Source organism: Ochotona princeps, chromosome 20, assembly GCF_030435755.1.
Source record: "Ochotona princeps isolate mOchPri1 chromosome 20, mOchPri1.hap1, whole genome shotgun sequence".
NCBI classification, from domain to species: domain Eukaryota; kingdom Metazoa; phylum Chordata; class Mammalia; order Lagomorpha; family Ochotonidae; genus Ochotona; species Ochotona princeps.
Window position 1 is genome coordinate 38675256 of NC_080851.1, and position 22760 is coordinate 38698015.

The 22760-nt window shown below is 42.8% G+C and overlaps 1 long non-coding RNA gene across 1 annotated transcript; it reads right to left on the bottom strand.

Annotated features, from left to right (window-relative positions):
- Positions 1-3008: 3008 nt before the first annotated feature.
- LOC131482809 (uncharacterized) lies at positions 3009-8098 on the bottom strand. Its single transcript, XR_009247309.1, has 3 exons — positions 7978-8098; positions 4706-4748; positions 3009-3095 (listed from the first exon to the last, which is right to left on the bottom strand). It is a non-coding gene; the product is annotated as an uncharacterized LOC131482809 (long non-coding RNA).
- Positions 8099-22760: the final 14662 nt, after the last annotated feature.

Sequence of the window (22760 nt, forward strand, 5' to 3'; positions counted from 1 at the left end):
ACTTTGCTCTAAGCCTGATATTCAGGATGCAGATCAACACCCCAGATATAACCTTCAGGAATCTGAAACTTCTTGACATTACAGATTTCCAGTTGCATGTTCTGAGGCTCACCACCAACCCCGGCCCTGTGTCCCAACCTATGAAGGATAATTTGATGTGTTTTGGAAAATTCCTGTAAGTCTTTGGACTTGCCCATCTCTACTTGCAGTTTGCTTCTCTGGAATAGCCTTTCTACCTTGTTAACTAGAAAGATACTAATTTCATACCCGTAATGCCTGCCATGATACAACCAACTAAATCCGTTGCTCCCTCCTCACATTCCAATATATTATTTAATTTTTTTTACTTTCTTTAAAATAAAGGTTCATTTCTTTTTATTAGAAAGTCATATTTACAGAGAGAAGGTGAGACAGAGAGAAAGATCTTCATCCAGTAATTCATTTCCCAAGCAGTTGCAATGGCTGAAGCTGAGCTGATCTGAAGCCAGAAACCAAGAGACTCTTGCAGATCTTCTACATTCTTGCAGTGTCCTAATGTTTTGGCCCATACTCTGTTGCTCTCACAGGCTAGAAGCAGGGAGCTGCAAGGGAAGTAGAGCAGCCAGCACATGAACCAGCACCAATATGGGATCCCAGCACATGCAATGCAAGGACTTCAACCATTTGGCTACCACACCAGGCCCCTCAACGTTTCTACAGCAATTTTCAGTGTGTCATCTCCACCCAGTGATCTCCTTTGGCTCATGTCTCCTCAGGACTGAGTTTGTCAATTTTACTCCTAGATAACCATTAAAAGCCCTTCAAAGTGATTGACATTAAGATAAAGACCAAAATCTACAGCTCCTCAAGCCCTGCTGAATTAATTCCTCAACTATTCCACCTAGTCTGCTTCCACCACTCAAGGTAACTGTGCTTGCTCCTTGTCAGGAGCCATGCACTATAGCCACACTGAAGCCATTTTGAATATAGACCTATGGGACAGTGGAAAACCCCCGGTTGGCTAGATGCTTGGGAAAGAAGTTATGAAACTAATCACACGCTTAGCTTCAATTGTTCCTAGCAACTGTTTCAGAATGTGATTGATGCTGTACTTACCGACATCTTGTTACTGATTACCTACGCTATTGTCGATATGTTGGTTACTATTGTTGATATGGTGGCTGCTCACGAACAATCAGTCTTGAGACCATGGCTTGCGTCCCAGTTTCTCTTTCCCTGAGCCTTAGTTACTGAAGAATATAAAAACCCTCAGTTGAAATCAATAAACTGACAGCTTGATCAGACCTACTGTCTTGCTGTCCATTCTTTGTGTCTCTTGTCCCTTCATTCTCTCCTAGGTGACTGTGACCCTGTTGACTGTCCTGCTGGACAGGACAGCTCCTGTGACAGCACTTGCCACACTCTGACTTGGACACTGCCCCTCTCTGCTTCTTCCAGCCTGTGAATGTAAGGAGTGACTAAAACATTGGACCCCAAAGACTAACCCAGCTGTCCTGCTTACCTAGCACTAGCATTTATTGCTGGAGTCCAGCTCCAGCTGAGTTCGGAACTCAAGAAGGGTGCGTGGATGAGGCGTAAAGAAGAAAGAAAGAAGGACCACTAGGATTTCATGATCATAATGGACCATGCTGGGAAGCTGTCCGCTTTATTTATACAGAAACAGTCAAACTCTGGCTCAAGTGGGTGGTTCTAGGATAATTCTTCCATTTGCTTTACCTAAAAACAACAGGATTTCCTACTACAATTCTTATTCTACAACTTAATCTTGTATCACAAAAAAAGGAGAACCTTAAGATCAAGGAAAGAATGAAACCCTAAATATAGGTCCCTTGATTAGCATAAAGTCAATGGGGACAGCCCAGACAGTAGGAATCATAGAAGGCCATTTTGCAAGATGTTATTATTAGTGATATTAACCTCCAAGCTCACATTGTGTAAAAGGCCGGCCTCACAGTAGCAAACAGTGCCTGAGTGGATTAGAATTCTTCCGCAGGGTGGTCTGATGCCCATGCAAAGGGAGGTGGAGCTGCATTCGGGTGGCTGTAGAGACATCCACTGGACCCTGCCATACAGTGGGAAGTTCCTTGTGGCCCTGCCTGCAATGGAACAATACTCTTCACACCCTTGTGTGACCCACATTCACTGCACAGACCCCAACATCTCCCTATTTTTTATTATTAAGTTGGAGGGTGCGAAGTTCTCTGCGAGTGGCTTGAACCATGGAGCTCAAACGTTGGAGGATGACTGGGCCAAAAAACAATACAAAAAGAACAATTAGTGTGATTCCTAAATTTATAAAAAGAGTAAAGAGTCTTGTCAGAAATAAGATGAAAGAGAAACATAAGGATTGGTTAGTAATGCCTCCTGCAGAGAGAGCCTGAAGATGAGAGTGAGAGATGGCAGAAATCTGGGCATGCTATTCCTGAATGCTAAGGCTAGTAGCTGTGTTATTCCACACGCCTTGGAGATGAGTCTTAACATCACTCCAAGAGACATTTGAGTCATTCTAAGGGAGAGGAGTGACACAAATCCATTTGTAAATACTATGGCAAGTGGTACCAAATCTGGTTTTTAAATGTTAAGTTTCATTGTCAATATAAATACCTGCTTCTTCTAATGCCCCAATCTTGGCCTCTAATTCTTTACCAAAAGTTTCCTATGAACTTATTGCACCAGGTGTAAGAGGTCCAATAAGGGTAACAAATGCAATGAGACCCACAAAGCATGGACAAAGTTGTTGAAAACAATTCCAAAGCATAACGAGCAACATCATCATACCATGATTCAGTCAAATTTACAGGTAACTTTACATATGAGGACCTTCTCAAGACACCAAAAGTACCAGGGCATCAGGGAACAATTAAGACAATTAGTGACAACACACTTTGTACAAGTTACAGTGTATACAGAGCCATCTCAGGAAAGCAAGAGGGAGCTTCAGGCTACATCTTGTAAGAGAGGAATGTTACGTATCAGCAGTCCTTTTGGAAGTAGCTTGAGTTCTGCGAGGGATGTCTTTGATGGTTGAGGGTAGTCAGCAGATGTACACGTGACATGTCCTCATGGCAGGTGTTAATCTTCTGTGTATACTTGGCCTTTAAAACAGCTCCGGGTAGAAGTGTCTGTGGATCTCAGCAGGGTAGCACTGAGGCTAGAGAAACTCTGTTGTTTGGGCCAGAGGGAGGCAGGAAGGAGAGATAGTACCAGGGTTCCTCCTGGTACCTAGCTCACTACTCTTCCTCTGGGCCTCTGGGAAAGTGGGCTGTAGAGGCAGTCTTTGGAATGTCAGGTTTATAAGTTAATCATACCTATATAAATTCTGGAGATCTACCTGTATATTCTGAGAGGTCTTTTGGAGTTTTTAGAAAGGAAGTAGAAGAGAAGTGAAGAGAAAGCTAATCACTCTTAGTAACAATATCAGGTAAAAACTATTAAATAACATTTTTAGAAAATAACATTTAAAACAAAGATACAAGCTTAAACCGTACATTGAAAAGGGCAGTGAGAATATACCATGAATAACTTGGTAAGTGAACTTGAGCACAAGCATATGGATGACTTAGAACATTTTCAATGATAGTCTGAGATTTACATTATGTGAGCCAAAAGCAATCTTAGTTTAGGACAGCACAATAAAGTAGTTTCAGTAATGATCTAAGATCTTTAGACATTTTAAAATTATAACTTGGTTAGAATTACCCTGTTGTTTGTAGTAAACTAAGTTTGCAAGGTTATTCAGATAGTGTACAAATATAGATGGAAGAGAATACAAAATGGATTATGGTAAAGATTTTACCAAGATGGCTTAGGGAACATATATCAGACAAGTACATCTGTTCTTTAAATAATTTTTGTTACAAAAACTTTAAGAGTTAGTTAAAAGTATAACATTTCCCAACTAGCAAATGTAGTAATGTATAATAACAATTAAAAATCGTTTTATAATAACTGTAGCTGGGAAAAAATGGCATAAAACTAAGATCTATCGTGCCCATTTCTCGTCTGATCTCATGGATCACTGAGGCCAAACAGTAAAACACACACACACACACACACACACTTTCTCTCTCTCTTTTTTGTTTAAACTATAGAACACGTACAGCAAGACAGACATAGGTGGCCACCACACTCATTCAAATTTAAATAGGTAATGAGGGTTTCATATGGAACCTGACTCAAGAAGTTGTGTTGCATCCAATTCTCAAGTCCCAGATGAGTACTCAAAACAAGCAAATTTGGATGATGAGGTATCTGTATATAGGCAGAGGTCAGTGCAAATCCTGTGAGCCAGGAAGCCAACACTGGCAGCTGGTGCCATGCTAATCAGCCCAGTGGACTCCCAAGGCTACCGAGTCAGGCTCTAGAACTCAGGATGGCTAATACCCTCTGACTGAGGCCTCCAAAATGTTACAAAATGCACAAGAGATCAGGTCCAATGAATTTAGGATTTACTAAGGCGCCTTTATAAACCAAGCTTGGTGATAGCAGTACCCATTAAAAAATTACTAAGTGAAAAGTCAGTAATGATAATTCAGTCTGAACTGAAACCCTGAGAGAAAAAAAAAATTGGTCATTACTGAAGACTCTGATTTCAGCTATCCTAGCAATATAAATTAACCTAGGAGACATGCAGTTAACAGTCTAGACATATTTACAAAACTGTAAACATTTATCCTTTTCTGGCTTTTTTGTTATTAAGCATTACCTGTCCTGGAAATTTTGGAAATACTGAAATTTGAATTAGACTTCTGTGAAAAAAAATTGTTTTATAGTAGTGTATTGATATGACAAAATTTTGCCCCACTTGGCATCTGACAGTGTCTTTAATACAATCCAAATGCCTACTCAGTTGCATCTATTAAATAAAACTTTTGAATTTTTAAAATGCATATCAAGGATGTCAAGATTTATAACATCTAGTTGAAATAGAATCTCTTTATATAACTCAATATAGATGAGATGTAATTATTGGCAATAAGTGATCACTTAAATACCTATAAAATAAGTACATAACTTTTATCAATCTTAAGCATTGTGAACATACTGAAAGGCAGAAAACACAATGATCACTTCAATATAGAATCTAATCATATTCTGCGACACTTCAGCAAAGTCAGGTCTGGAGTTGGTTGGAGCTAACTAGAAAAATATAATCATTAATTAGATAAAAACAATTATGAAGAGATGTTATAATAACATGTGCTTTTAAAACTTTGTTGTTACAACATAGGATCAGATTGCAATTCCATGAATCAATGATGAATGTTTTAGAAAATGTTGGAAACAGTATTTTAAAGACTATATATCGGGCCCTGTGGCGTGGCCTAGCAGCTAAGGTCCTCGTCTTGAAAGCCCTGGGATCCCATATGGAAGCCGGTTCTAATCCCGGCAGCTCCACTTCCCATCCAGCTCCCTGCTTGTGACCTGGGGAAGCAGTCGAGGACGGCCCAATGCATTGGGACCCTGCACCCACGTGGGAGACCTGGAGGAGGTTCCAGGTTCCCGGGTTTGGATCGGCGCAGCACCAGCCGTTGTGGCTCACTTGGAGAGTGAATCATTGGAATGAAGATCTTCCTCTCTGTATATCTGACTTTGTAATAAAATAAATAAATCTTTTAAAAAAAAAGACTATATATCTAAATTAAAGACTAGCAGATAAAAGCACATGGGTGCAACCCATACCTGGAAAAAAATTTAACAGTGGATTAGATGTTACTTTTACACCAATTAATGTTACACTTTTAAAGGAATGCCTTAAACAATACCTTAAGAGTTATTTGCAATATAAAAATTTAATAGTTAAAAAAGAAATGTTAATTATGAAAAAACATTATGTATGAAGTACAAGACACTGCGTATCCTTCTGTGGGCCCAGTTTAGTTTATCTCCTACCCTGCTGCTCTTGGCTAAAAAAGGTTGGGTGTGTGAGACTGGACAAAAGAAAAAAAAGTAAAATGTCCTGGAGAAACTGCACTGGTAGGATGAGTACCCTAACAGAAAGAAGGGGGAGGAGGTCAGGGAGTACCTGCTGGAGAGGCTTGAGAGTTTAATCCTGAAGTTGCTGAGCAAGAGGAGGGACTTCTGTAGAGGATGCTTGCCGCTGCGAAATGGCAGAGGGGTAGAAATGTAACTTGGACAAGAATGTCTAATTAGTCGATCTGGAATCCAAATCCGCAAGTCCAAGCCCTGTGGAAAAATGAAAGCATTCTCCTCCTCCAAACATTAAAAGGAAATCATGTCCTTTCCGTTGGCCCATAAGGATGTTTTCAAAATTTATGATTAGAGAAGCTGTTCTGTTAGATGACCATCTGTAAAGACTAAAGAAGCAGGTTAAGGAAACAAAAAGGGTTAAAAACAAAGGAGTTAAGGAACAAATCTTTTGAAATATAACCGAATGACTTACCAAAATGTAAAAGGGGATTTTTAGCTAACTGGTTTGAAATTGTATCTATAAGGGTTAAGAGTGCTATTTGTCTTGTCTCATCCTTGGATATTAAAAAAGTAAGCTGTTTAGAGCTATAAGGAATAATTATTTACATCTTTGCAAAAAAAAAGCTCCTTATTCTTTTTTTTTAAGATTTATTTTTATTGGAAAGGTAGATACACATAGAGGAGGAGAAATAGAGAGGAAGATCTTCCTTTCGATGGTTCACTCCCCAAGTGACCACAATGGCTGGAGCTGAGCCAATCTGAAGCCAGGAGCTCTTCCAGGTCTCCAACGCGGGTGCAGGGTCAAAGATTTGGGCCGTCCTGGACTGCTGTCCCAGGCCACAGGCAGGGAGCTGGATGAGAAGCAGGGTCACCGGGATTAGAACCAGTGATCATATGGGATCCCGGAGTGTAGGCCCTGGTCTCCCAAGGATTAACTCCACAGCTTAGCTTGTTTCTAAGGGATAACAGGATGGGCAATCTTGGCCTGATACATTTAGGCCCTGGCTTGACAGCAAGTTCCCTCTTCCTTACTTCCCCTTTTCTAAGATGCCCCCAGGGGAGCTTAGGAGTTACTTGAGCATTGGGAAAATACTGGGAGGAACTGGAAAGACTATAAAAGATGCAGGCTAACCTCAAACAAATGGCATTCTCTTTCCAAGAATGACCCACTGCTTGTTGTCTTGTGCTGTCTTCTGTGTTCTCTGTTTGTAACCCTAGTCCCTCCGCTCGGCTCAGGTACGAGGTGACACGGGCATTGCCGACAATGTACCTTTGGTGTCTGATCATACACTAAAAAAAATTAATTCAGGTAGCCTAGTGGCTAAAGTCCTTGCCTTGCATATACCTGGGATCCCATAGGAGTACCGGTTCTAACCGTTGTGGCCCTACATCCCATCCCTTCCTTGCACACCTGGAGTGTGCAAGGCGAGGACCTTAACCACTGTGCCACCGTGCCGGGCCCAAAAGTTCCTTATTCTTATGACATCTCTTTGTAATTAAGGTGGAGATCAAAACACAATAAGGAGTAATAACCTTTTTATACATGGAAAGGAGATGTAGCCACTCTAAAGGCCCTTGTTGTCACAAGCATCCAGTTGGGGTATGAACAGTAGGTAGTATAATTAATTGCCAAGATACCAACTTTTAATTAGCATTTTCACAATCAATATCAGGTTTTCAATCTGTTACGTTTCTATAGGCACAGCTTGGGTAAGATACTGCGGTCTTTTAAACCTTTGATTGTTCAGGGCCTGAGACTGGCCCCGCCAGGAGATTCCTGACCACAGGCGCTGGCCATCATGATCAATTTTAGATTTACATTTGCATACTTTTGCCCAATGTACACCTCTATGACATTTAGGACTTATCTTAAGGCATTGACCCATAGCAGTATTAGTGCCACATTTCTGAGTTAAAAGAGATGCTGCTCGGCATTGTTTTTTAAAGTGGCTGGGCTTACCACAATTAAAACATTTAGCATGACATTTAAATCTATTTTGCTTTAACCTATTGCTTAATGCAATACTCAACATTTTAGTTTTGTACCTTTTAGAGACAATATCCATACATGACCCCATTACTTGGGGGGCCCAGGACAGGGCCCATCTTCCGTTTCCCTGCTTCTGACCCTGTACAGGCTGATTGCTCAATTTAGATCCACTGTGAGACAATAGAACTGATCCATTCCTGTGGAATTTAGACTGACAATCCTTTTGCCAATGAAATCCCTTCTCACACCATGGACAGACAATGCAAGGAATATTTAAATTGGGTTTAGGAGTATCCATATAAGTTTTTCCGGTCTGAAATTTTGGGATGAGTTTCTAGCAGGATAGCTGTGGCTGAAATGCCCTACTCCACCACAATAGCAATTGTTTCTTTTTTTATTTCTTTGATTGCCTCTAATGTTCTTTAACATCTGAGTGGCAGTTTGACCTTGAAGAGCTGCAGCAATAGTTAACCCTTGCATGTAAGATGGAGTTACTTCAGCACAAGCTTGTATATAGCCTGACAAGTCTTCTGTCCTACTCACTGGCTGAATGAAGGTTTGGCAAGTTGGAATAGCATTTCAAAAGCTAGCTGTTTAACTATGAGATCTGTAGCTGTATTGTTAATTACTGTCCAGCTCACTGCTTCTGTGAGTCGAGCTACAAAATCTTCAAAAGGCTCCTTGGGCTTCTGTTTAACACTTACAAAACCTGAAGAGTTTTGATCTGGAGACAGCAGGCATTTCCATGCTCCCAATGCCAGGGAGGAGATAAGCTGTAATGTCGCCTTAGGCAGAGTAAGTTGTTCTGAAATGCCAAGATGAGTGCCCTGTCCTAAAAGCATGTCTAAGGTAAGAGAAGGTTTGCCACACCTCACAGATCCACGAGACTTTACTTCTGCCTTAGCTAATTCCTCATATTCCATTTTCCACAAAAGAAAGTTTCCTCCTGTGATGCAAGCCTTGGCTGTCTGAAATCAGTCATATGGAGTTATCCACTTTGCTGCTAGTCCTCCCAACATTGCCATAGTGTACGGGGAGTTTGGCCCATAGTCAGAGAGCATGCTTTAGTTCTTTAATAAGCTTATAAGGCAATGATTTCCATTCAGGTTCATCCCATTCATAGACAATAGGAACTAAATACAAAAAATCACCTTCCTTATGAGCCTGCTGCATTGCCCCTCTAAAACCATTTTTTTCTGGATCTGGTCTAGCTGGAAAGGGCTCACATGGCTTAATGGAATAACTTAAGGGCTTATCATTAACACCAGGAGACGTTTTATCATGTAATTCAGCCATTTGCCCCATTTCCACAAACTCTAAACCCTGATCTAAATATTACTGGTTTTAAAAAATATTCTTCCTGAGGCTAGCGGCTAAGTCCTCGCCTTGAATGCCTCGGGATCCCATAAGGGTGCCAGTTCTTTCTTTTCTTTTTTTTTTTTTATAATCTATTTTATTGTGTTGTTGTTGACAATCTTTACATAAGGGTGCCAGTTCTAATCCCGGCAGCTCCACTTCCCATCCAGCTCCCTGCTTGTGGCCTGGGAAAGCAGTCGAGGACAGCCCAATGCATTGGGACACTGCACCCGTGTGGGAGACATGGAACAGGTTCCAGGTTCCCGGCTTCGGATCAGCGCAGCACCGGTCCGTTGTGGCTCACTTGGGGAGTGAAACATGGGACGGAGGATCTTCCTCTCTGTCTCTCCTCCTCTCTGTATATCTGACTTTGTAATAAACTGAATAAATCTTAAAAAAAAAAATATTCTTCCTCATCTGTTAAACCTTCCAGATCAGTTTTATGAAATTTTACGGTATTTTCAGGATGTACACTTTCCATTGAGCCATAACTAAGTCCTACGCCTCCCTTCTTAGGATCAAGAAGGGGAGTGGTTTTTCTTGGAAGGGCTGAAGGCATGGGATAAGGCTCAGGTCCCACATCTAGTGCCTGCCATAAAACTTTCCAAATGGCATATGCAGAAGGGGGCATGCCCACTCATCCATTACTCCGATACCACCTTTTTATATGATTCCCTACCTGATCCCATGTGTGTAAGTCTAAAGTGAACTGCTCAATAAACCACGGGCTAACTTCTTGTGCAAATTGTAAAAATTCTAATAATTGCTTCTTGCTAACATTAATGCGCTTCCTCTGTAAGGTATGTTTAATAATATCAACATATAGATTTCTTTTACTAGAATCACTCTGGCCCATATTACAGCACAGAGGGTACACAATTTCTCAATATACGTTTTGACTATTTAACCTGACCTCCTAACCTGACCCTCCTAACCTGACCTTCTGTCAGGGGGCCTAGGGCACGCTGGGTGAAGTCCTATCCACTCTGTAAAGAGAAAGAAAAGACCTACCTTCATTGAGCACTCATGTCGGGCACCACTTGCAGGAGTCCAGCTCCAGCTGAGTTTGGAACTCAAGGCCCTTTTGCAAGATATTATTATTATTTATATTAACCTCCAAGCTCACATTGTGCAAAAGGCCAACCTCACAGTAGCAAACAGTGCCTGAGTGGATTAGAATTCTTCCGCAGGGTGGTCCGGTGCCCATGCAAAGGGAGGTGGAGCTGCATTCAGGTGGTTGTAGAGACATCCACTGGGCCCTGCCATACAGTGGGAAGTTCCTTGTGGCCCTGCCTGCAATGGAACAATACTCTTCACACCCTCGTGTGACCCACATTCACTGCATGGACCCCAACAGAAACAAAGTTACAGGAATGCATATGTTGCATCACATAGTGTGACAGGAGTTAGATTGGATAGTAGGCAGTTAGGGTTTTCTGGGTCCCCAAGTCATTTCCTCAAATATGAAGGGGTATTTTCCCCACCATGTCTTGGATTCCCCAGAACAAGTCTCTCTCAAGACAAGTGCATATCTTAACTTATTTGGAATGCTTCCCCAAGAGATAAGGGCGACATTAACATATCTATTCCCCGCCTGAAGTCTCAGCCTTAATCTGTCTCCCGCCATTGCCAAGGGGGAGGGCTTGAGACTGGCCTCTTTATCATTAGAAAGGGACCGAGGAAGTTGGCTGGTGACACCTTTCTGGTCTTTTGTCCCAAGGTCAGGTACCATGGAAACCAGGAATTTTCTTTGTTTATGGAGAAACATCTTTGAGGGGAACATTTAACAGATGTTTTCTCCACCATTGAAATGGGTCTTTTTCCTTTTCCTTCTACCACTATGGCAGGGGACTAGGGTCTCTTTTTTTCACTTGTCCTCCTGCCACTATGGCAGATAATCTCAAAGCCCCCTCCCGTCACTAGGACTGGAGTTTCCTTTCTCAACTTTTTCTAATAAATCTTGCTTTAAACCAAATTGTGTCTGCATGGGCCCGGCAGCGTGGCCTAGTGGCTAAAGTCCTCGCCTTGAAAACCTCGGGATCCCATATGGGCGCCGGTTCTAATCCCGGCAGCTCCACTTCCCATCCAGCTCCCTGCTTGTGGCCTGGGAAAGCAGTTGAGGACGGCCCATTGGGACACTGCACCCGCGTGGGAGACCAGGAAGAGGTTCCAGGTTCCCGGCTTCGGATTGGCGCGCACCGGCCCATTGCGGCTCACTTGGGGAGTGAATCATCGGACGGAAGATCTTCCTCTCTGTCTCTCCTCCTCTGTGTATATCTGGCTGTAATAAAATGAATAAATCTTTAAAAATAAAACACTGTGTCTGCATGAAAATTCTTCTTTCCTGAGAGAAGAATAGAGGTTGCTGCCATATTCAGGGTCAAAAAACCCTACAACATAGGAAATATAAATATAATATCTATAACATATAACACTGCAAATTTTTCCCCTAGATTGAATCTGGACAAGCCCTCTTGTTACTTTATCTGTTACACATTGTTGTGAATGTCTAATCATCAGATTAAACACAGGAAGGAAAATGTAGATGAACGATCAAGTTTAAGCAGCAAAACTATCAATATATGCTAATGGACCTTTTGTGGAAAACCAAAGAAACTGATGAGAGAATCAAGCAAGAATTCTGGGCAGGAGATCAATATATACAATCAAATTACTATGTGCTAATAAGAAACAGATATGGAACAGTATGAAAACAAAAAATATAGATAAGGCAATGGGCATCACTAAGAGAAATGAAGATTGAAAAGATTAATTTATATCATATTATCAAAATAATCTTCATTTCTGCATTTTAAAGTCAAATGAACTAATGGGAAAAAAGCCAATATAAAGAACAGTCTCAGAATCAATTGAACATTCAGCTAATTGTAATTGGAGACTCTTGTCATATATCCCTCTGTTTCCATACTTGAACGTGAAGCAGGGAGGGAAGGAGAGGCCAGGAGGTGGACTTATGTGAGAAGCGACAGCGGCTCCTGCTGTTGGAAAGCTCAAGCTGCAACAGAGGAGGCCACGCCCAGCCTGGGGTGAAGCCCCGCCCCTTACTCCCCCCACCTTCCAGAATTCCTAGGGGTGTGCTGCACCCATTGCGCTTCTGATTGGTTGTACATTCTCTGTGTCATGCCAGGTCTGTGCGAGCGGTCCAATCACGCGCGCATATGAAAGCCTGTGGAAGCAGGCGGGAAGTTCTTCTCCGGCGCCGCCATTGCTGCGTTGCTGGTTGTGCTCCCGAGAAGCGCAGGTGGCTGAGCCGGTGCTGCCCTGTGCGCTCCCTCCCCGCAGGAGCCCCTGGAGGACGCTCGACCCCTGAGGAGCTGGAAACAGTGAGTGTTCGAGCATCTCCTGAGGCCCCGGGGCGGGAGGGCGCCGGTGGCGGGACCTTGGGGTCCTCACTGCGGGACTGACCTGGAGCAATAGATCTCACATTGTAACACATTGTGCAGTGAGGAGGGGAGAGTGCTGGGGACTGTTCGACCTTCAGGTTTTGTTTTAAGTTGGCCTGATTTTCCTGAGTTTTCCTGCATATGGGTTCAAGATCTGGCTTCTTCTCTTACAGTTCTGCTCCTCACTAGGAAATCTGGGAAAGCAGCCTTTCATGTCCCCAATACTTGGGCTTCTGCCCCTCTGTGGGACACCCAGAAGCTCTAATTGCCTTGCTTTGCTTTGGCCCAGAAAGTGCTGCCATATATGGAATGAACCAGAAGATGGATCTCTTTCTCCCTGCCTTCAAGTTAAATAAACCTTAAAAATGTCTGTTTGGGGCTCGGCAGCGTGGCCTAGTGGCTAAGGTCCTCGCCTTGATCCCATATGGCCGCTGGTTCTAATCCCGGCAGCTCCACTTCCTCTCTGTCTCTCCTCCTCTCAGTATATCTGACTTTGTAATAAAAATAAAATAAATCTTTAAAAAAAAATGTCTGTTTGTTTGTTATTATAATTATTAATTCTTGTTTGTTGTATTTGTTTATTTTCAAGTTAATAGTTTATACCTAAGAGACAGAGGTCTGCCCATTGGCTCACTACCAGATGGCTAAAATGACCAGTGCTGGACCAAGCTGAGTTCCCAGGCACACTTGGACGATCTTCCACTGCTTTTCCCAAGAGATTCACAGAGAGCTGGGCTGGAAGTGGAGCAGCTGACTCCATATGGGATGCTGGTGGTGCAGTTGGCACCTTTACATATTGTATACCACTATGCTGGCCTTTGCTTTAGTTTTTGATACTGGTGACAATATTTTTTTTCTTGCTTTTTATTTCTCATACGCTAATTCATGGTAAGTGTTTTACATACGGGGCAATGTTCTTAGGTTACAAATTGTGGATAAATTCTCATGGTATATGAGGTGTTGCTAGGGCAGAAGGATTGCAGTCTAACATTTCCTCCATGTGCACTTATTTATTTTGTGAGTTTCAGGGACTTGGTTTGACTTTCTTTTCTTCATCTAGTGTTCACCGAGGTCTCTGATCACATTGCTAAGTAGCAGTTCCCCCTGGCTGGTCACTGACAATGCAGCATTAACTTGTCCTGATTACGGCCGGCCGGGCGGTATGTACCTTCCCTTGCTGCTCTGTAAGATTTTCCTTCATATAATGTGCTGCTCTGTTTACAATCACTGAGAAGAAGCCTGTGGTCCTCAAATTTGCATGCGAAAAGCTGCACCAAACATCCATGCCAATTCTTGTTTTTAACAATATTTCTTTTTCTCTTATCTTTTTAAAAATAATTTTTTTAAAGATTTATTTATTTTATTAGAAATTCAGATATACAGAGAGGAGGAGAGACAGAGAGGAAGATCTTCCATCCGATGATTCACTCACCAAGTGAGCCGCAATGAGCCAGTGAGCACCAATCCGAAGCCGGAAACCTGGAACCTCCTCCAGGTCTCCCACGAGGGTGCAGGGTCCCAATGCATTGGGCCATCCTCCACTGCTTTCCTAGGCCACAAGCAGGGAGCTGGATTGGAAGTGGAGCTGCTGGGATTAGAATCGGCGCCCTTATGGGATCCCGGCGCATTTAAGGCTAGGATTTTAGCCACCAGGCCACTGTGCCGGGCCCTATAAATAATTTTTATGAATTTATTTCATTTATACAAGTCACAGAGACAGAGTGATCTACCATCAGGTGGTTAATTCCTTAAAGTCCTGCAAGATTGTGATGAGGTCTGGCCAAAAACAGGAGCCAGGAAGTAAATCTGTGTCCATGAGAGCAGTTGCAAAGTTTCACATACTTGAGAGATTTCCTGCCTGCCTCCAGGGAATGCATTGACAACAAGATGGAATTTGTTGGGGAACCATAGCAGACTCACCGGAAGTCCAGTGTAGGGTGAGGGTCTCCTAAGCAGTTTCTCAGCCACTCCCCCAGATGCCCACACCTCCTCATGTTAACTGAATATCTTATAGGATCGCATTTCTGTCCTTGATTAAGATGTCAAGGATTGGTGTCTCCTAAATGTTTGTTTGGGTAGGTTCCCTAGTGTCTGCAATGAATATTTGCAAATAATCCCAAACAAATCCTAATGATTTACTTGTTTTTGTTGGAAAATCAGATTTACAGGAGAGACAGAAAGCTCTTCCTTTCACTGATTCCCTCCCAGAGTGGACTCACTGGTCAGGGTCGAAGCAATCTGAAGCCAGGAGCCGGGAGGTTCTTCTAGGTCTGCTACATGAGTATAGGGTCCCAAGACTGCACCACCCTCTACTTCTTCACCAGGTCACAAGCAGATAGGTGACTTGGGAAGTGGAGCGGTTGTGATATGAACTGGTAGCTATATTGTGATCTCTGTGTTCAAGGTGAGGACCTCAGCCATTAGGCTACCATTCTTTGCCTTCAACCCAATTTTAAATAGCACTTACTATTTCAAAGAAGTTCGGGTATGTTACAGTCAGAATTTCTTTTTTACCCATCCTGTATATCATTTTTGTCATTCCCTTTTTTTTGCAAATGAAGATCATGAATTTCAATGTTGATCTTTTTTTTTGTTTTTGATTGATATTTTTTACTATGTTTTTAACAATCTTTACATCGTTAATTATGGTAAAAAAGTTCAAGGGCTATAGGAAAGTGGGTAAGACTATTATTTCCATATTGTTTCCTTCATGTATCTGAGGTAAAGGGGGATATTGAGAGAGAAGCCCCACCCAGTTTTCACGCACCTCAAGTCTCAGATGTGGGCATGCTCTGAGATACTTGCTCAAGTAGTTTTGATAGTTCACTAGTTATGAATTGCTGCCAGTCTCTCCACTCCGAGCACAATGAGGTCGTTGAAGAATCCACTGATTGTTATAGTTCATCCTAGAGTCTCCATTTGCGCAGTATTTCGCTGTCAACAAATAGCTGAGGTGGTTGATTGACTTGTTCTGCCTTCTGTCTTTTCTTGGTTAGGGTTCTGAGTCCGGCATTTTGATTGGGGAGATCCCCAAAGAAGCTTTGAGGTATCCTCAGACCAGATTCTTGTATGTTCTTGCAAGCACAGGGCCCAGCACAGTCCATCACCATGATCAGCTGGTGGTGGTTTCAATCACTGGGTTGGTTCTTTTCAGCCCCGACTTGCACTGGAACCAATGGGTGTTGCAGTCCAGCCTGGTTCTTCCCAACACATACTCGGCCTCACATAAACCAGTGAGAGCTGCAGCCTAGTCAGAGTGACGCACAGTAACCCCCACCAGGCCCGACCCCTATCCTGGTTTCCGTATATGCAATAGACTAGTCCAGTCTGTCCCACATCCCATTTGGCTCTCGTACATGTCGATAGGTATTGAAGCTTAGTTCCATCTAACCAGCTCAACTCTCCAGCTCTCCCGGATGTTGTTGAGTGCCTATCTGTCTAGCCACCGCAGCTCCCATCCTAGTTTTCGTGCCCACCCACAGGAATAGTAACCCAAGATGGAGGAGCCCACTATTTCCCTCCCAGGTCTCTCTCAATCCCAGTTTATGCACTCTTCTGGTGGTTCTGTGGTTTGACTTGAGAGAATTAGCCCCTAGTGCCAGCTTCTGCCAGCTGATGCTGTGGCTAAGTCCAAACAACCCTCACCACCTCTACATTCCTTTTTTTAATTGTAAATTGTACCAAATTTGTTCATTGCTGGTAATATCATTTTGAAAGTGGTATATATTAAATTATAAGGGAACAAAAAACCTGAATATACTCTCGTGATGTCATACACTTGTCTTTCAATGATCTGACATGCAAGATCACATTGTACTTTTTGATTATTTGTTTAAGAGAATGTGAGAGAAAATCAGAATTCCAATTCACTGGTTCACCTCCCGAATGTCCACAACTTGCAGGTATGTGTCAGGTCATAGGCTGGGTGCTGAGAACTCAATGCAGGTTTTCCTGTGGGTTGCAGAACCCCAGTGCCTTAAGCCATCACCAGTGTGTCCCAAGGTGTGTACTATCAGGGAAAAACTAAGAGTGGAGCCCAGGTTTTCCAGTGGAAGCTAGAAGTTTCTGAAGTGCTAGGCTAATACTCATCGTGTATTGTTTTGTCACTGTTGTTAACTGAGGTGCATTGATCCAAGTTTGAATACCTTGCCTGTAATTTGCCAGCAGTGTTAACATGAATAAAGCAGTGTCAGGGAGTCTGGATATGCTGGGATGAATGTTTCTCCTTTCAGTGCACATAATTCAAGTCCTGGCTGCTCCGCTGTTTCACTCCAGCCTCCTGCAAATGCATCCTAGCATCTGGTGGTGGCATAAATGCTTGCATATGTCCCACCCACATGTGAGATGCAAGAGGGGGACCTGGAGTCAGTCGGCCACAGCCACAGCTAGTAAAGGCATTCAGAAATAAACCAGTGAATGAAGCATCTGTATTTCTGTCATTAGTGCATTCAGGTGAATAAAGACATAGTAACTGTGTAACAACAGTAAGCCGTGTAACAATCTTTTTATATAGGCTCAAGGTCAATTTTCCAGCAGTGGTATTTACAAGATGCCAGATAACTTCATGCAAAATGCCAGGTAACATCATTGTGAATCATATATGGGATGAGTTGTAGGCTCAATGGGAAAAGCAAGCCTGACTTTTGATTGGCAGATTTGTAATTTAAACAATCCTTGTGACATGTTCTTTGATAACATGTTTCACTGCTGCATGCAATGCCAGCATTCCAGGTAAGGACCAGTTAAAGTCCCGGGTGTTCACTTTCTGATCTAGTTCCCTGCTCATGTGCTTGGAAGATAGCATAAAATGTTCCAGTTCTTTGGACGCCTGCACCCCTGTGGAGGATCAGAATGGAGTGGAGGCTCCTGGTTTTGGCCTGGACCTTGCTGCCTCTGTAGCCACCTAGGAAGTAAAGAGGTGGAGGGAAGATCTCTCTGGCTGGCTGGCTTTGACTCTTGCTCTGTAATTCTCTCTCTTACACAAGTAAATTAAAAAAAAAAAAACCACCTTATTTTATATTCTGTAGAAGGGGGACTGTTAAATTTCTTCTAACTAGGTCATTGTTAAGGGATGATTCTGATTTTTTAAATTGTAGAGAATTTTGATCCCCACGTACTTGAATAGTATTGTAAGGTAGAGTGTAGTGTTTGAGTATACACGCAGCATGAGCTGAGTAAAGCAGGTGCCCAGGCTTTCCATGTATCTGTGCTGTTACAGCACACCCAGGCCTGCATTCCAGTGTCCTGCATAAGCTTATCCTGTTGTCAACTGTGGTCGCCCCACACTGGGGTGGACACTGGATCTTGTTCCTTCTGTCTCCCTTTCTTTGCACCTTGTTTTGCCTCCTTCCTATCCCTGATCTTCACTCTTACCCAACTGTAGCATCACAATTCTAAATTTAACACTTACATATGATAACATGTTGGTGTTTTTTCTCCATTTGCCTTATTTCATTGTATTACATCCAGTTTCATCTATTTTGTAGCAAATAACAGTTCTTTATTCTTTTTATTGGGTAAATGCGGTCTCTTGGCATTCATCATGGTTCACTGTTATGAACTCAGGGGAAACAAATGAAATCTGGGTTCAAAAAGAATGGAGTATCTTCATTTTTACTTCTGTGTCCTTTATTTCCTTCCCTTTCCTACTTTACGTGGATAAATATTAAACTACATAACAATAAAAAGTAGCCATTCTCATTTAGTTTCATGTGTTACAGGAAGTGCTTTTGGTTTTTTATGATTCAGCTGTGTGACGGCTCTACATTTTTTTGCCATTTTATTTTATTTATTTATTTTTTTTAAGATTAATTTTATCTTTTATTACAAAGCCAGATATACAGAGAGGAGGAGAGACAGAGAGGAAGATCTTCCGTCCAATCATTCACTCCCCAAGTGACCGCAACGGGCTGATGCGCGCCGATCCGAAGCCAGGAACCAGGAACCTCTTCCAGGTTCTCCCACATGGTTGCAGGGTCCCAATGCATTGGGCCATCCTCGACTGCTTTCCCAGGCCACAAGCAGGGAGCTGGATGGGAAGTGGAGCTGCCGGGATTAGAACCAGCGCCCATATGGGATTCCGGGGATTTTAAGGAGAGGACTTTAGCTGCTAGGCCACGCTGCCGGGCCCTTGCCATTTTTTTATTGTGTTTTTGACAATCTTTACATAGTTAATTAGGGTAAAAAGGGTTCAAGGGCTACAGGAAAGTGAGAAAGATATCATTTCCACACATTTTTTTTCCTGTATCTGGGGTAAAGGGGGAGGTAAAGTCTGAAGCCCCACCTAGTCTTCCACCCATCCCAGGTCCCTGATATGGGGCATGCTCCTAGGGTTTTGCTCAAGTTCTTTTGCTAGTTCAACAGTTATGAGTTGCTGCCAATCTTGCCATTCCAAGCACGAAGAAATTGCTGCAGTATCCGCTGGTTGACATGGTTTATCTTACAATCTGACTTTCCAATAAAATATAAAGCTTGGAAAAAAAAAAAACACCTCTCCCAATGGATAGCTCTACATTTGTCATCTGTAGATACTATTTTATGAGGCATATTTCTGTGTACCTCAATTGAGGTATATTGGGGTATATTTTTATATTGGTAGGTTTGCTCAACTTATATATATGAACGTTATTGCAAAAGTAGAATTTCATTGAGTGCTTTCTACAAGATAATTTTAATAATGCTTGTTCTCGATCCTGTTTATATGAAATATTTGTTTTGTTGATTTGCATTTATTGGGCCATTTTATAATCCTCAGGTTAGGTGCAGCTTGGCTATTATGTTTGGGTTTATTGATGTGTTGCATTTATTTTACTTGCATTATGATAATGATTTTACATCTGTTTTTATCAGGTATGCTAGTCAATGATTTTTTTAATACTCATTTTATTTTTACTGGAAATTCAGTTATACAGAGAGGTGGGGAGACAGAGAGGCTAGATTTTCTTTCTGTTGAATCACTGCCCCAAGCAGCCGCAATCGCCGGAACTGCGCATATGTGAGGCCCACAGCCTGGATCCTCTTCCTGGTCTCCCACGCGGGTGCAGGGTCCCAAGGTTTTGTGACATCCACTGCCTTCACAAGTCACCACAGGGAGCTGGATGAGAAGCAGCGCTGCCTCGATAAGAACCGATGCTCGGGGCCCGGCGGCGTGGCCTAGCGGCTAAAGTCCTCGCCTTGAAAGCCCCGGGATCCCATATGGGCGCCGGTTCTAATCCCGGCAGCTCCACTTCCCATCCAGCTCCCTGCTTGTGGCCTGGGAAAGCAGTCGAGGACGGCCCAATGCATTGGGACCCTGCACCCGCGTGGGAGACCCGGAAGAGGTTCCTGGTTCCCGGCTTCGGATCGGCGCGCATCGGCCCGTTGCGGCTCGCTTGGGGAGTGAAACATCGGACGGAAGATCTTCCTCTCTGTCTCTCCTCCTCTGTGTATATCTGGCTGTAATAAAAATGAATAAATCTAAAAAAAAAAAAAAAAAAAGAACCGATGCTCATCTGGGTTCCCAGCATGTTCAAAGTGAAGATGTTAGCAACTAGGCTACTGCAACGGGCCCAGGTATACTGGTCTATGATTTGGTAATGATTTCTTTAACTAGATTTGTGGAATATGAAAAATTATTTTGGAAGACACTTTTAAAAAAAACATGCAGAAAACCAATTGTACAGCAATGGAAATTGCATTTTTACTGTGCAGTTCCATTGTCTTTTTTTTTTTTTCTCTCTCTCTTTTAAAGACATATAGATGAATATCTTCCAACTGCTGTTTCAGTCTAGTTTAGGAATTTATGTATTAAGCTCAGCATAAATTTGGAACTATTTTCTATCGGGCTCCCCCGGGGTCTCCCGTACCCGCGGAAGAAATCACCCGACACTCCAGGCTCTGTTTCAGGAGCCACTTTCCTTGAAACCAGTCTTTCTTCGTCTTCGTCGTCGTCTGTCTCGTCCGTCCGTCCATCCTCTGTAGCTCCCTGTCCTCTGTAGCTCTGTCCCACCTAAAATGGGCTGCTTATATATCTTTTTTTCCCGTGGGTCCACTGGGTGCTACCTGATTGGCCAGGCCCTGGAGAGGAGGCAGATCTGCCTCACCTCCTGGCAAGACCTGCTCTCCTCTCTCCACTTTGCAGAGCAGCTCCCGGTCCTGGGTTATTGGCCACAGCTGCCACCGCGGGGCTTTATTCAGCAACCCGCTCCCCACAATTTTCCTGTTTCAATTTTTTACAATAATTTTAGAAAATTTTGTGTTCGAATTTTGGTAGAATTTAGTAGTGAAGATACCTGGTGTTGACATTTGGTTTGAAGAGATTTTATTCCTGATTTATCGTAACATATTCTTGGTTTTGTCAGGTATTTGTGTCTTTCTGGTTCTGTTTGGTAGGCTAACACTAAGTATTGTGGAATTCAGCATTTCTAACAACTTGTTGTTTATAATTACTGTTCGTAGTCTCTAGTGAGCCATTGCATTTCTTCATCTTCTTTTCCGGTATAGATTGATTTAATCTATGCGGAAGGCAGAGTTATAGAGAAAGAGGGAGAGTCAGAGAGTCACGAAAAGAGATGTCCATCGGCTTTATCTCCCTCCAAGTGACCACAATGGCTAAAGCAGGACCAGGTTGAAGGCAGGAGTCAGTAGCTTCTTCCAGTTTTCCCACATCAGTACAGGGAATCAAGCACTTGGGATTTCTGCATTCCCACGTGCACTAACGGGCAGCTGGATCAGAAATAAAGCAACCGGGCCTTGCACAGTAGCCTAGTGGCTAAAGTCCTTGCCTTGAATGTGTCAGGATTTCATATGGACGGCCGTTCTAAGCCAAGCAGCCCCCATCCAGCATCCTGCTTAAAGCCTGAGAAAGCAAAGGAGGACAGCCCAAAGCCGTGAGAGACCCTGTACCTGTGTGGGAGACTCACCCAGAAGAATCTCTGAGTTCCTGGTTTCAAATCGGCTCAGTTCTGGCCGTTGTGGCCACTTGGGGAGTGAATCAGCTGATGCAAGATCATCCTCTCCTTTCTTTTTATATCTGACTTTCCAGTAAAAGTAAATAAATCTTTATCAAAAGAGAAAGAGAGAGAGAAAGTGATACAGCAGCCAGGACTTGAGGTGGCACCTACATGGGAAGTTCGTATCACAAACAGTGGCGGAACCTACTTTGTCCCAGACAGCCCTGATCCACTGTACTTCTGTGACAGCAGTTTTCATGTTCCTCTTCTTCTTGATGTCCTATACTTGAGCCCACTTTTTTCATCTATCAGAAGATTTATTAATTTTGTTTTTCTTTTAAGAAATGAATATTTTATCTTCAGCATTGCTTGGCATAATTTTTATTCATTTCTCTACTAACTTTTATGTTGAATTGCCTTTTACTACTCCCAGATTTGGCTCCTTATTTTCCTGTGACTTGCAGATTGGTACTTAAGTTGCTTATTTGATGTTTTTAACTGTTGTTGCTTAGGTGTTGGCCATTTTACGTGAGAGCTTTTGGTTTCTGTATTTGTTAGCTGTTGGTCGATTCTTTCTCAATGGCAATAGGAAGTATAGTAGAAAGTAAGAGGTGTGTTTTGGTTGCCATAAAATCATATTATCAAATATGTGTCTTGATTCACAGTTCATTTCTTATAGTTCTTATTAAAATTCAATTTTGATATTTACACAGTTGAGAAGGGTGCATGCACATGGGGACACTGATTAAGCTGGAAGGGTCGTGAAGTCAGGGAAAGTGGATGAGACCATTGTTTCCAATTTTTTTTCGTCCTTTGTCCTCCGAAATCTGCTACAATAATGGATATCCTCTGCAGGCCCCAATGGACTGCCATGTGCCCCAGGTGCATCTGAGCATGCTGTCCACTGCTCCATCTTCAGCAGCTGAGGAGGCTCAGTTCTGACATGTGCACTCCAAGGTCAGAGCACAGATCTCACGTTTCTCCCCATGGTTGGAGTTCTGAGTATGTTGGTTCAGTTGAAAGGATCCCTAATAAAAATTTAGCCTGACTCTTGTGTGCACTTGCCATTACAGGGTCCAACTCAGTCATTCACCCACATCAGCCTACGCACACACTGGTGGTTGCAGTGGCTGAATCAGTTTTGTGTCT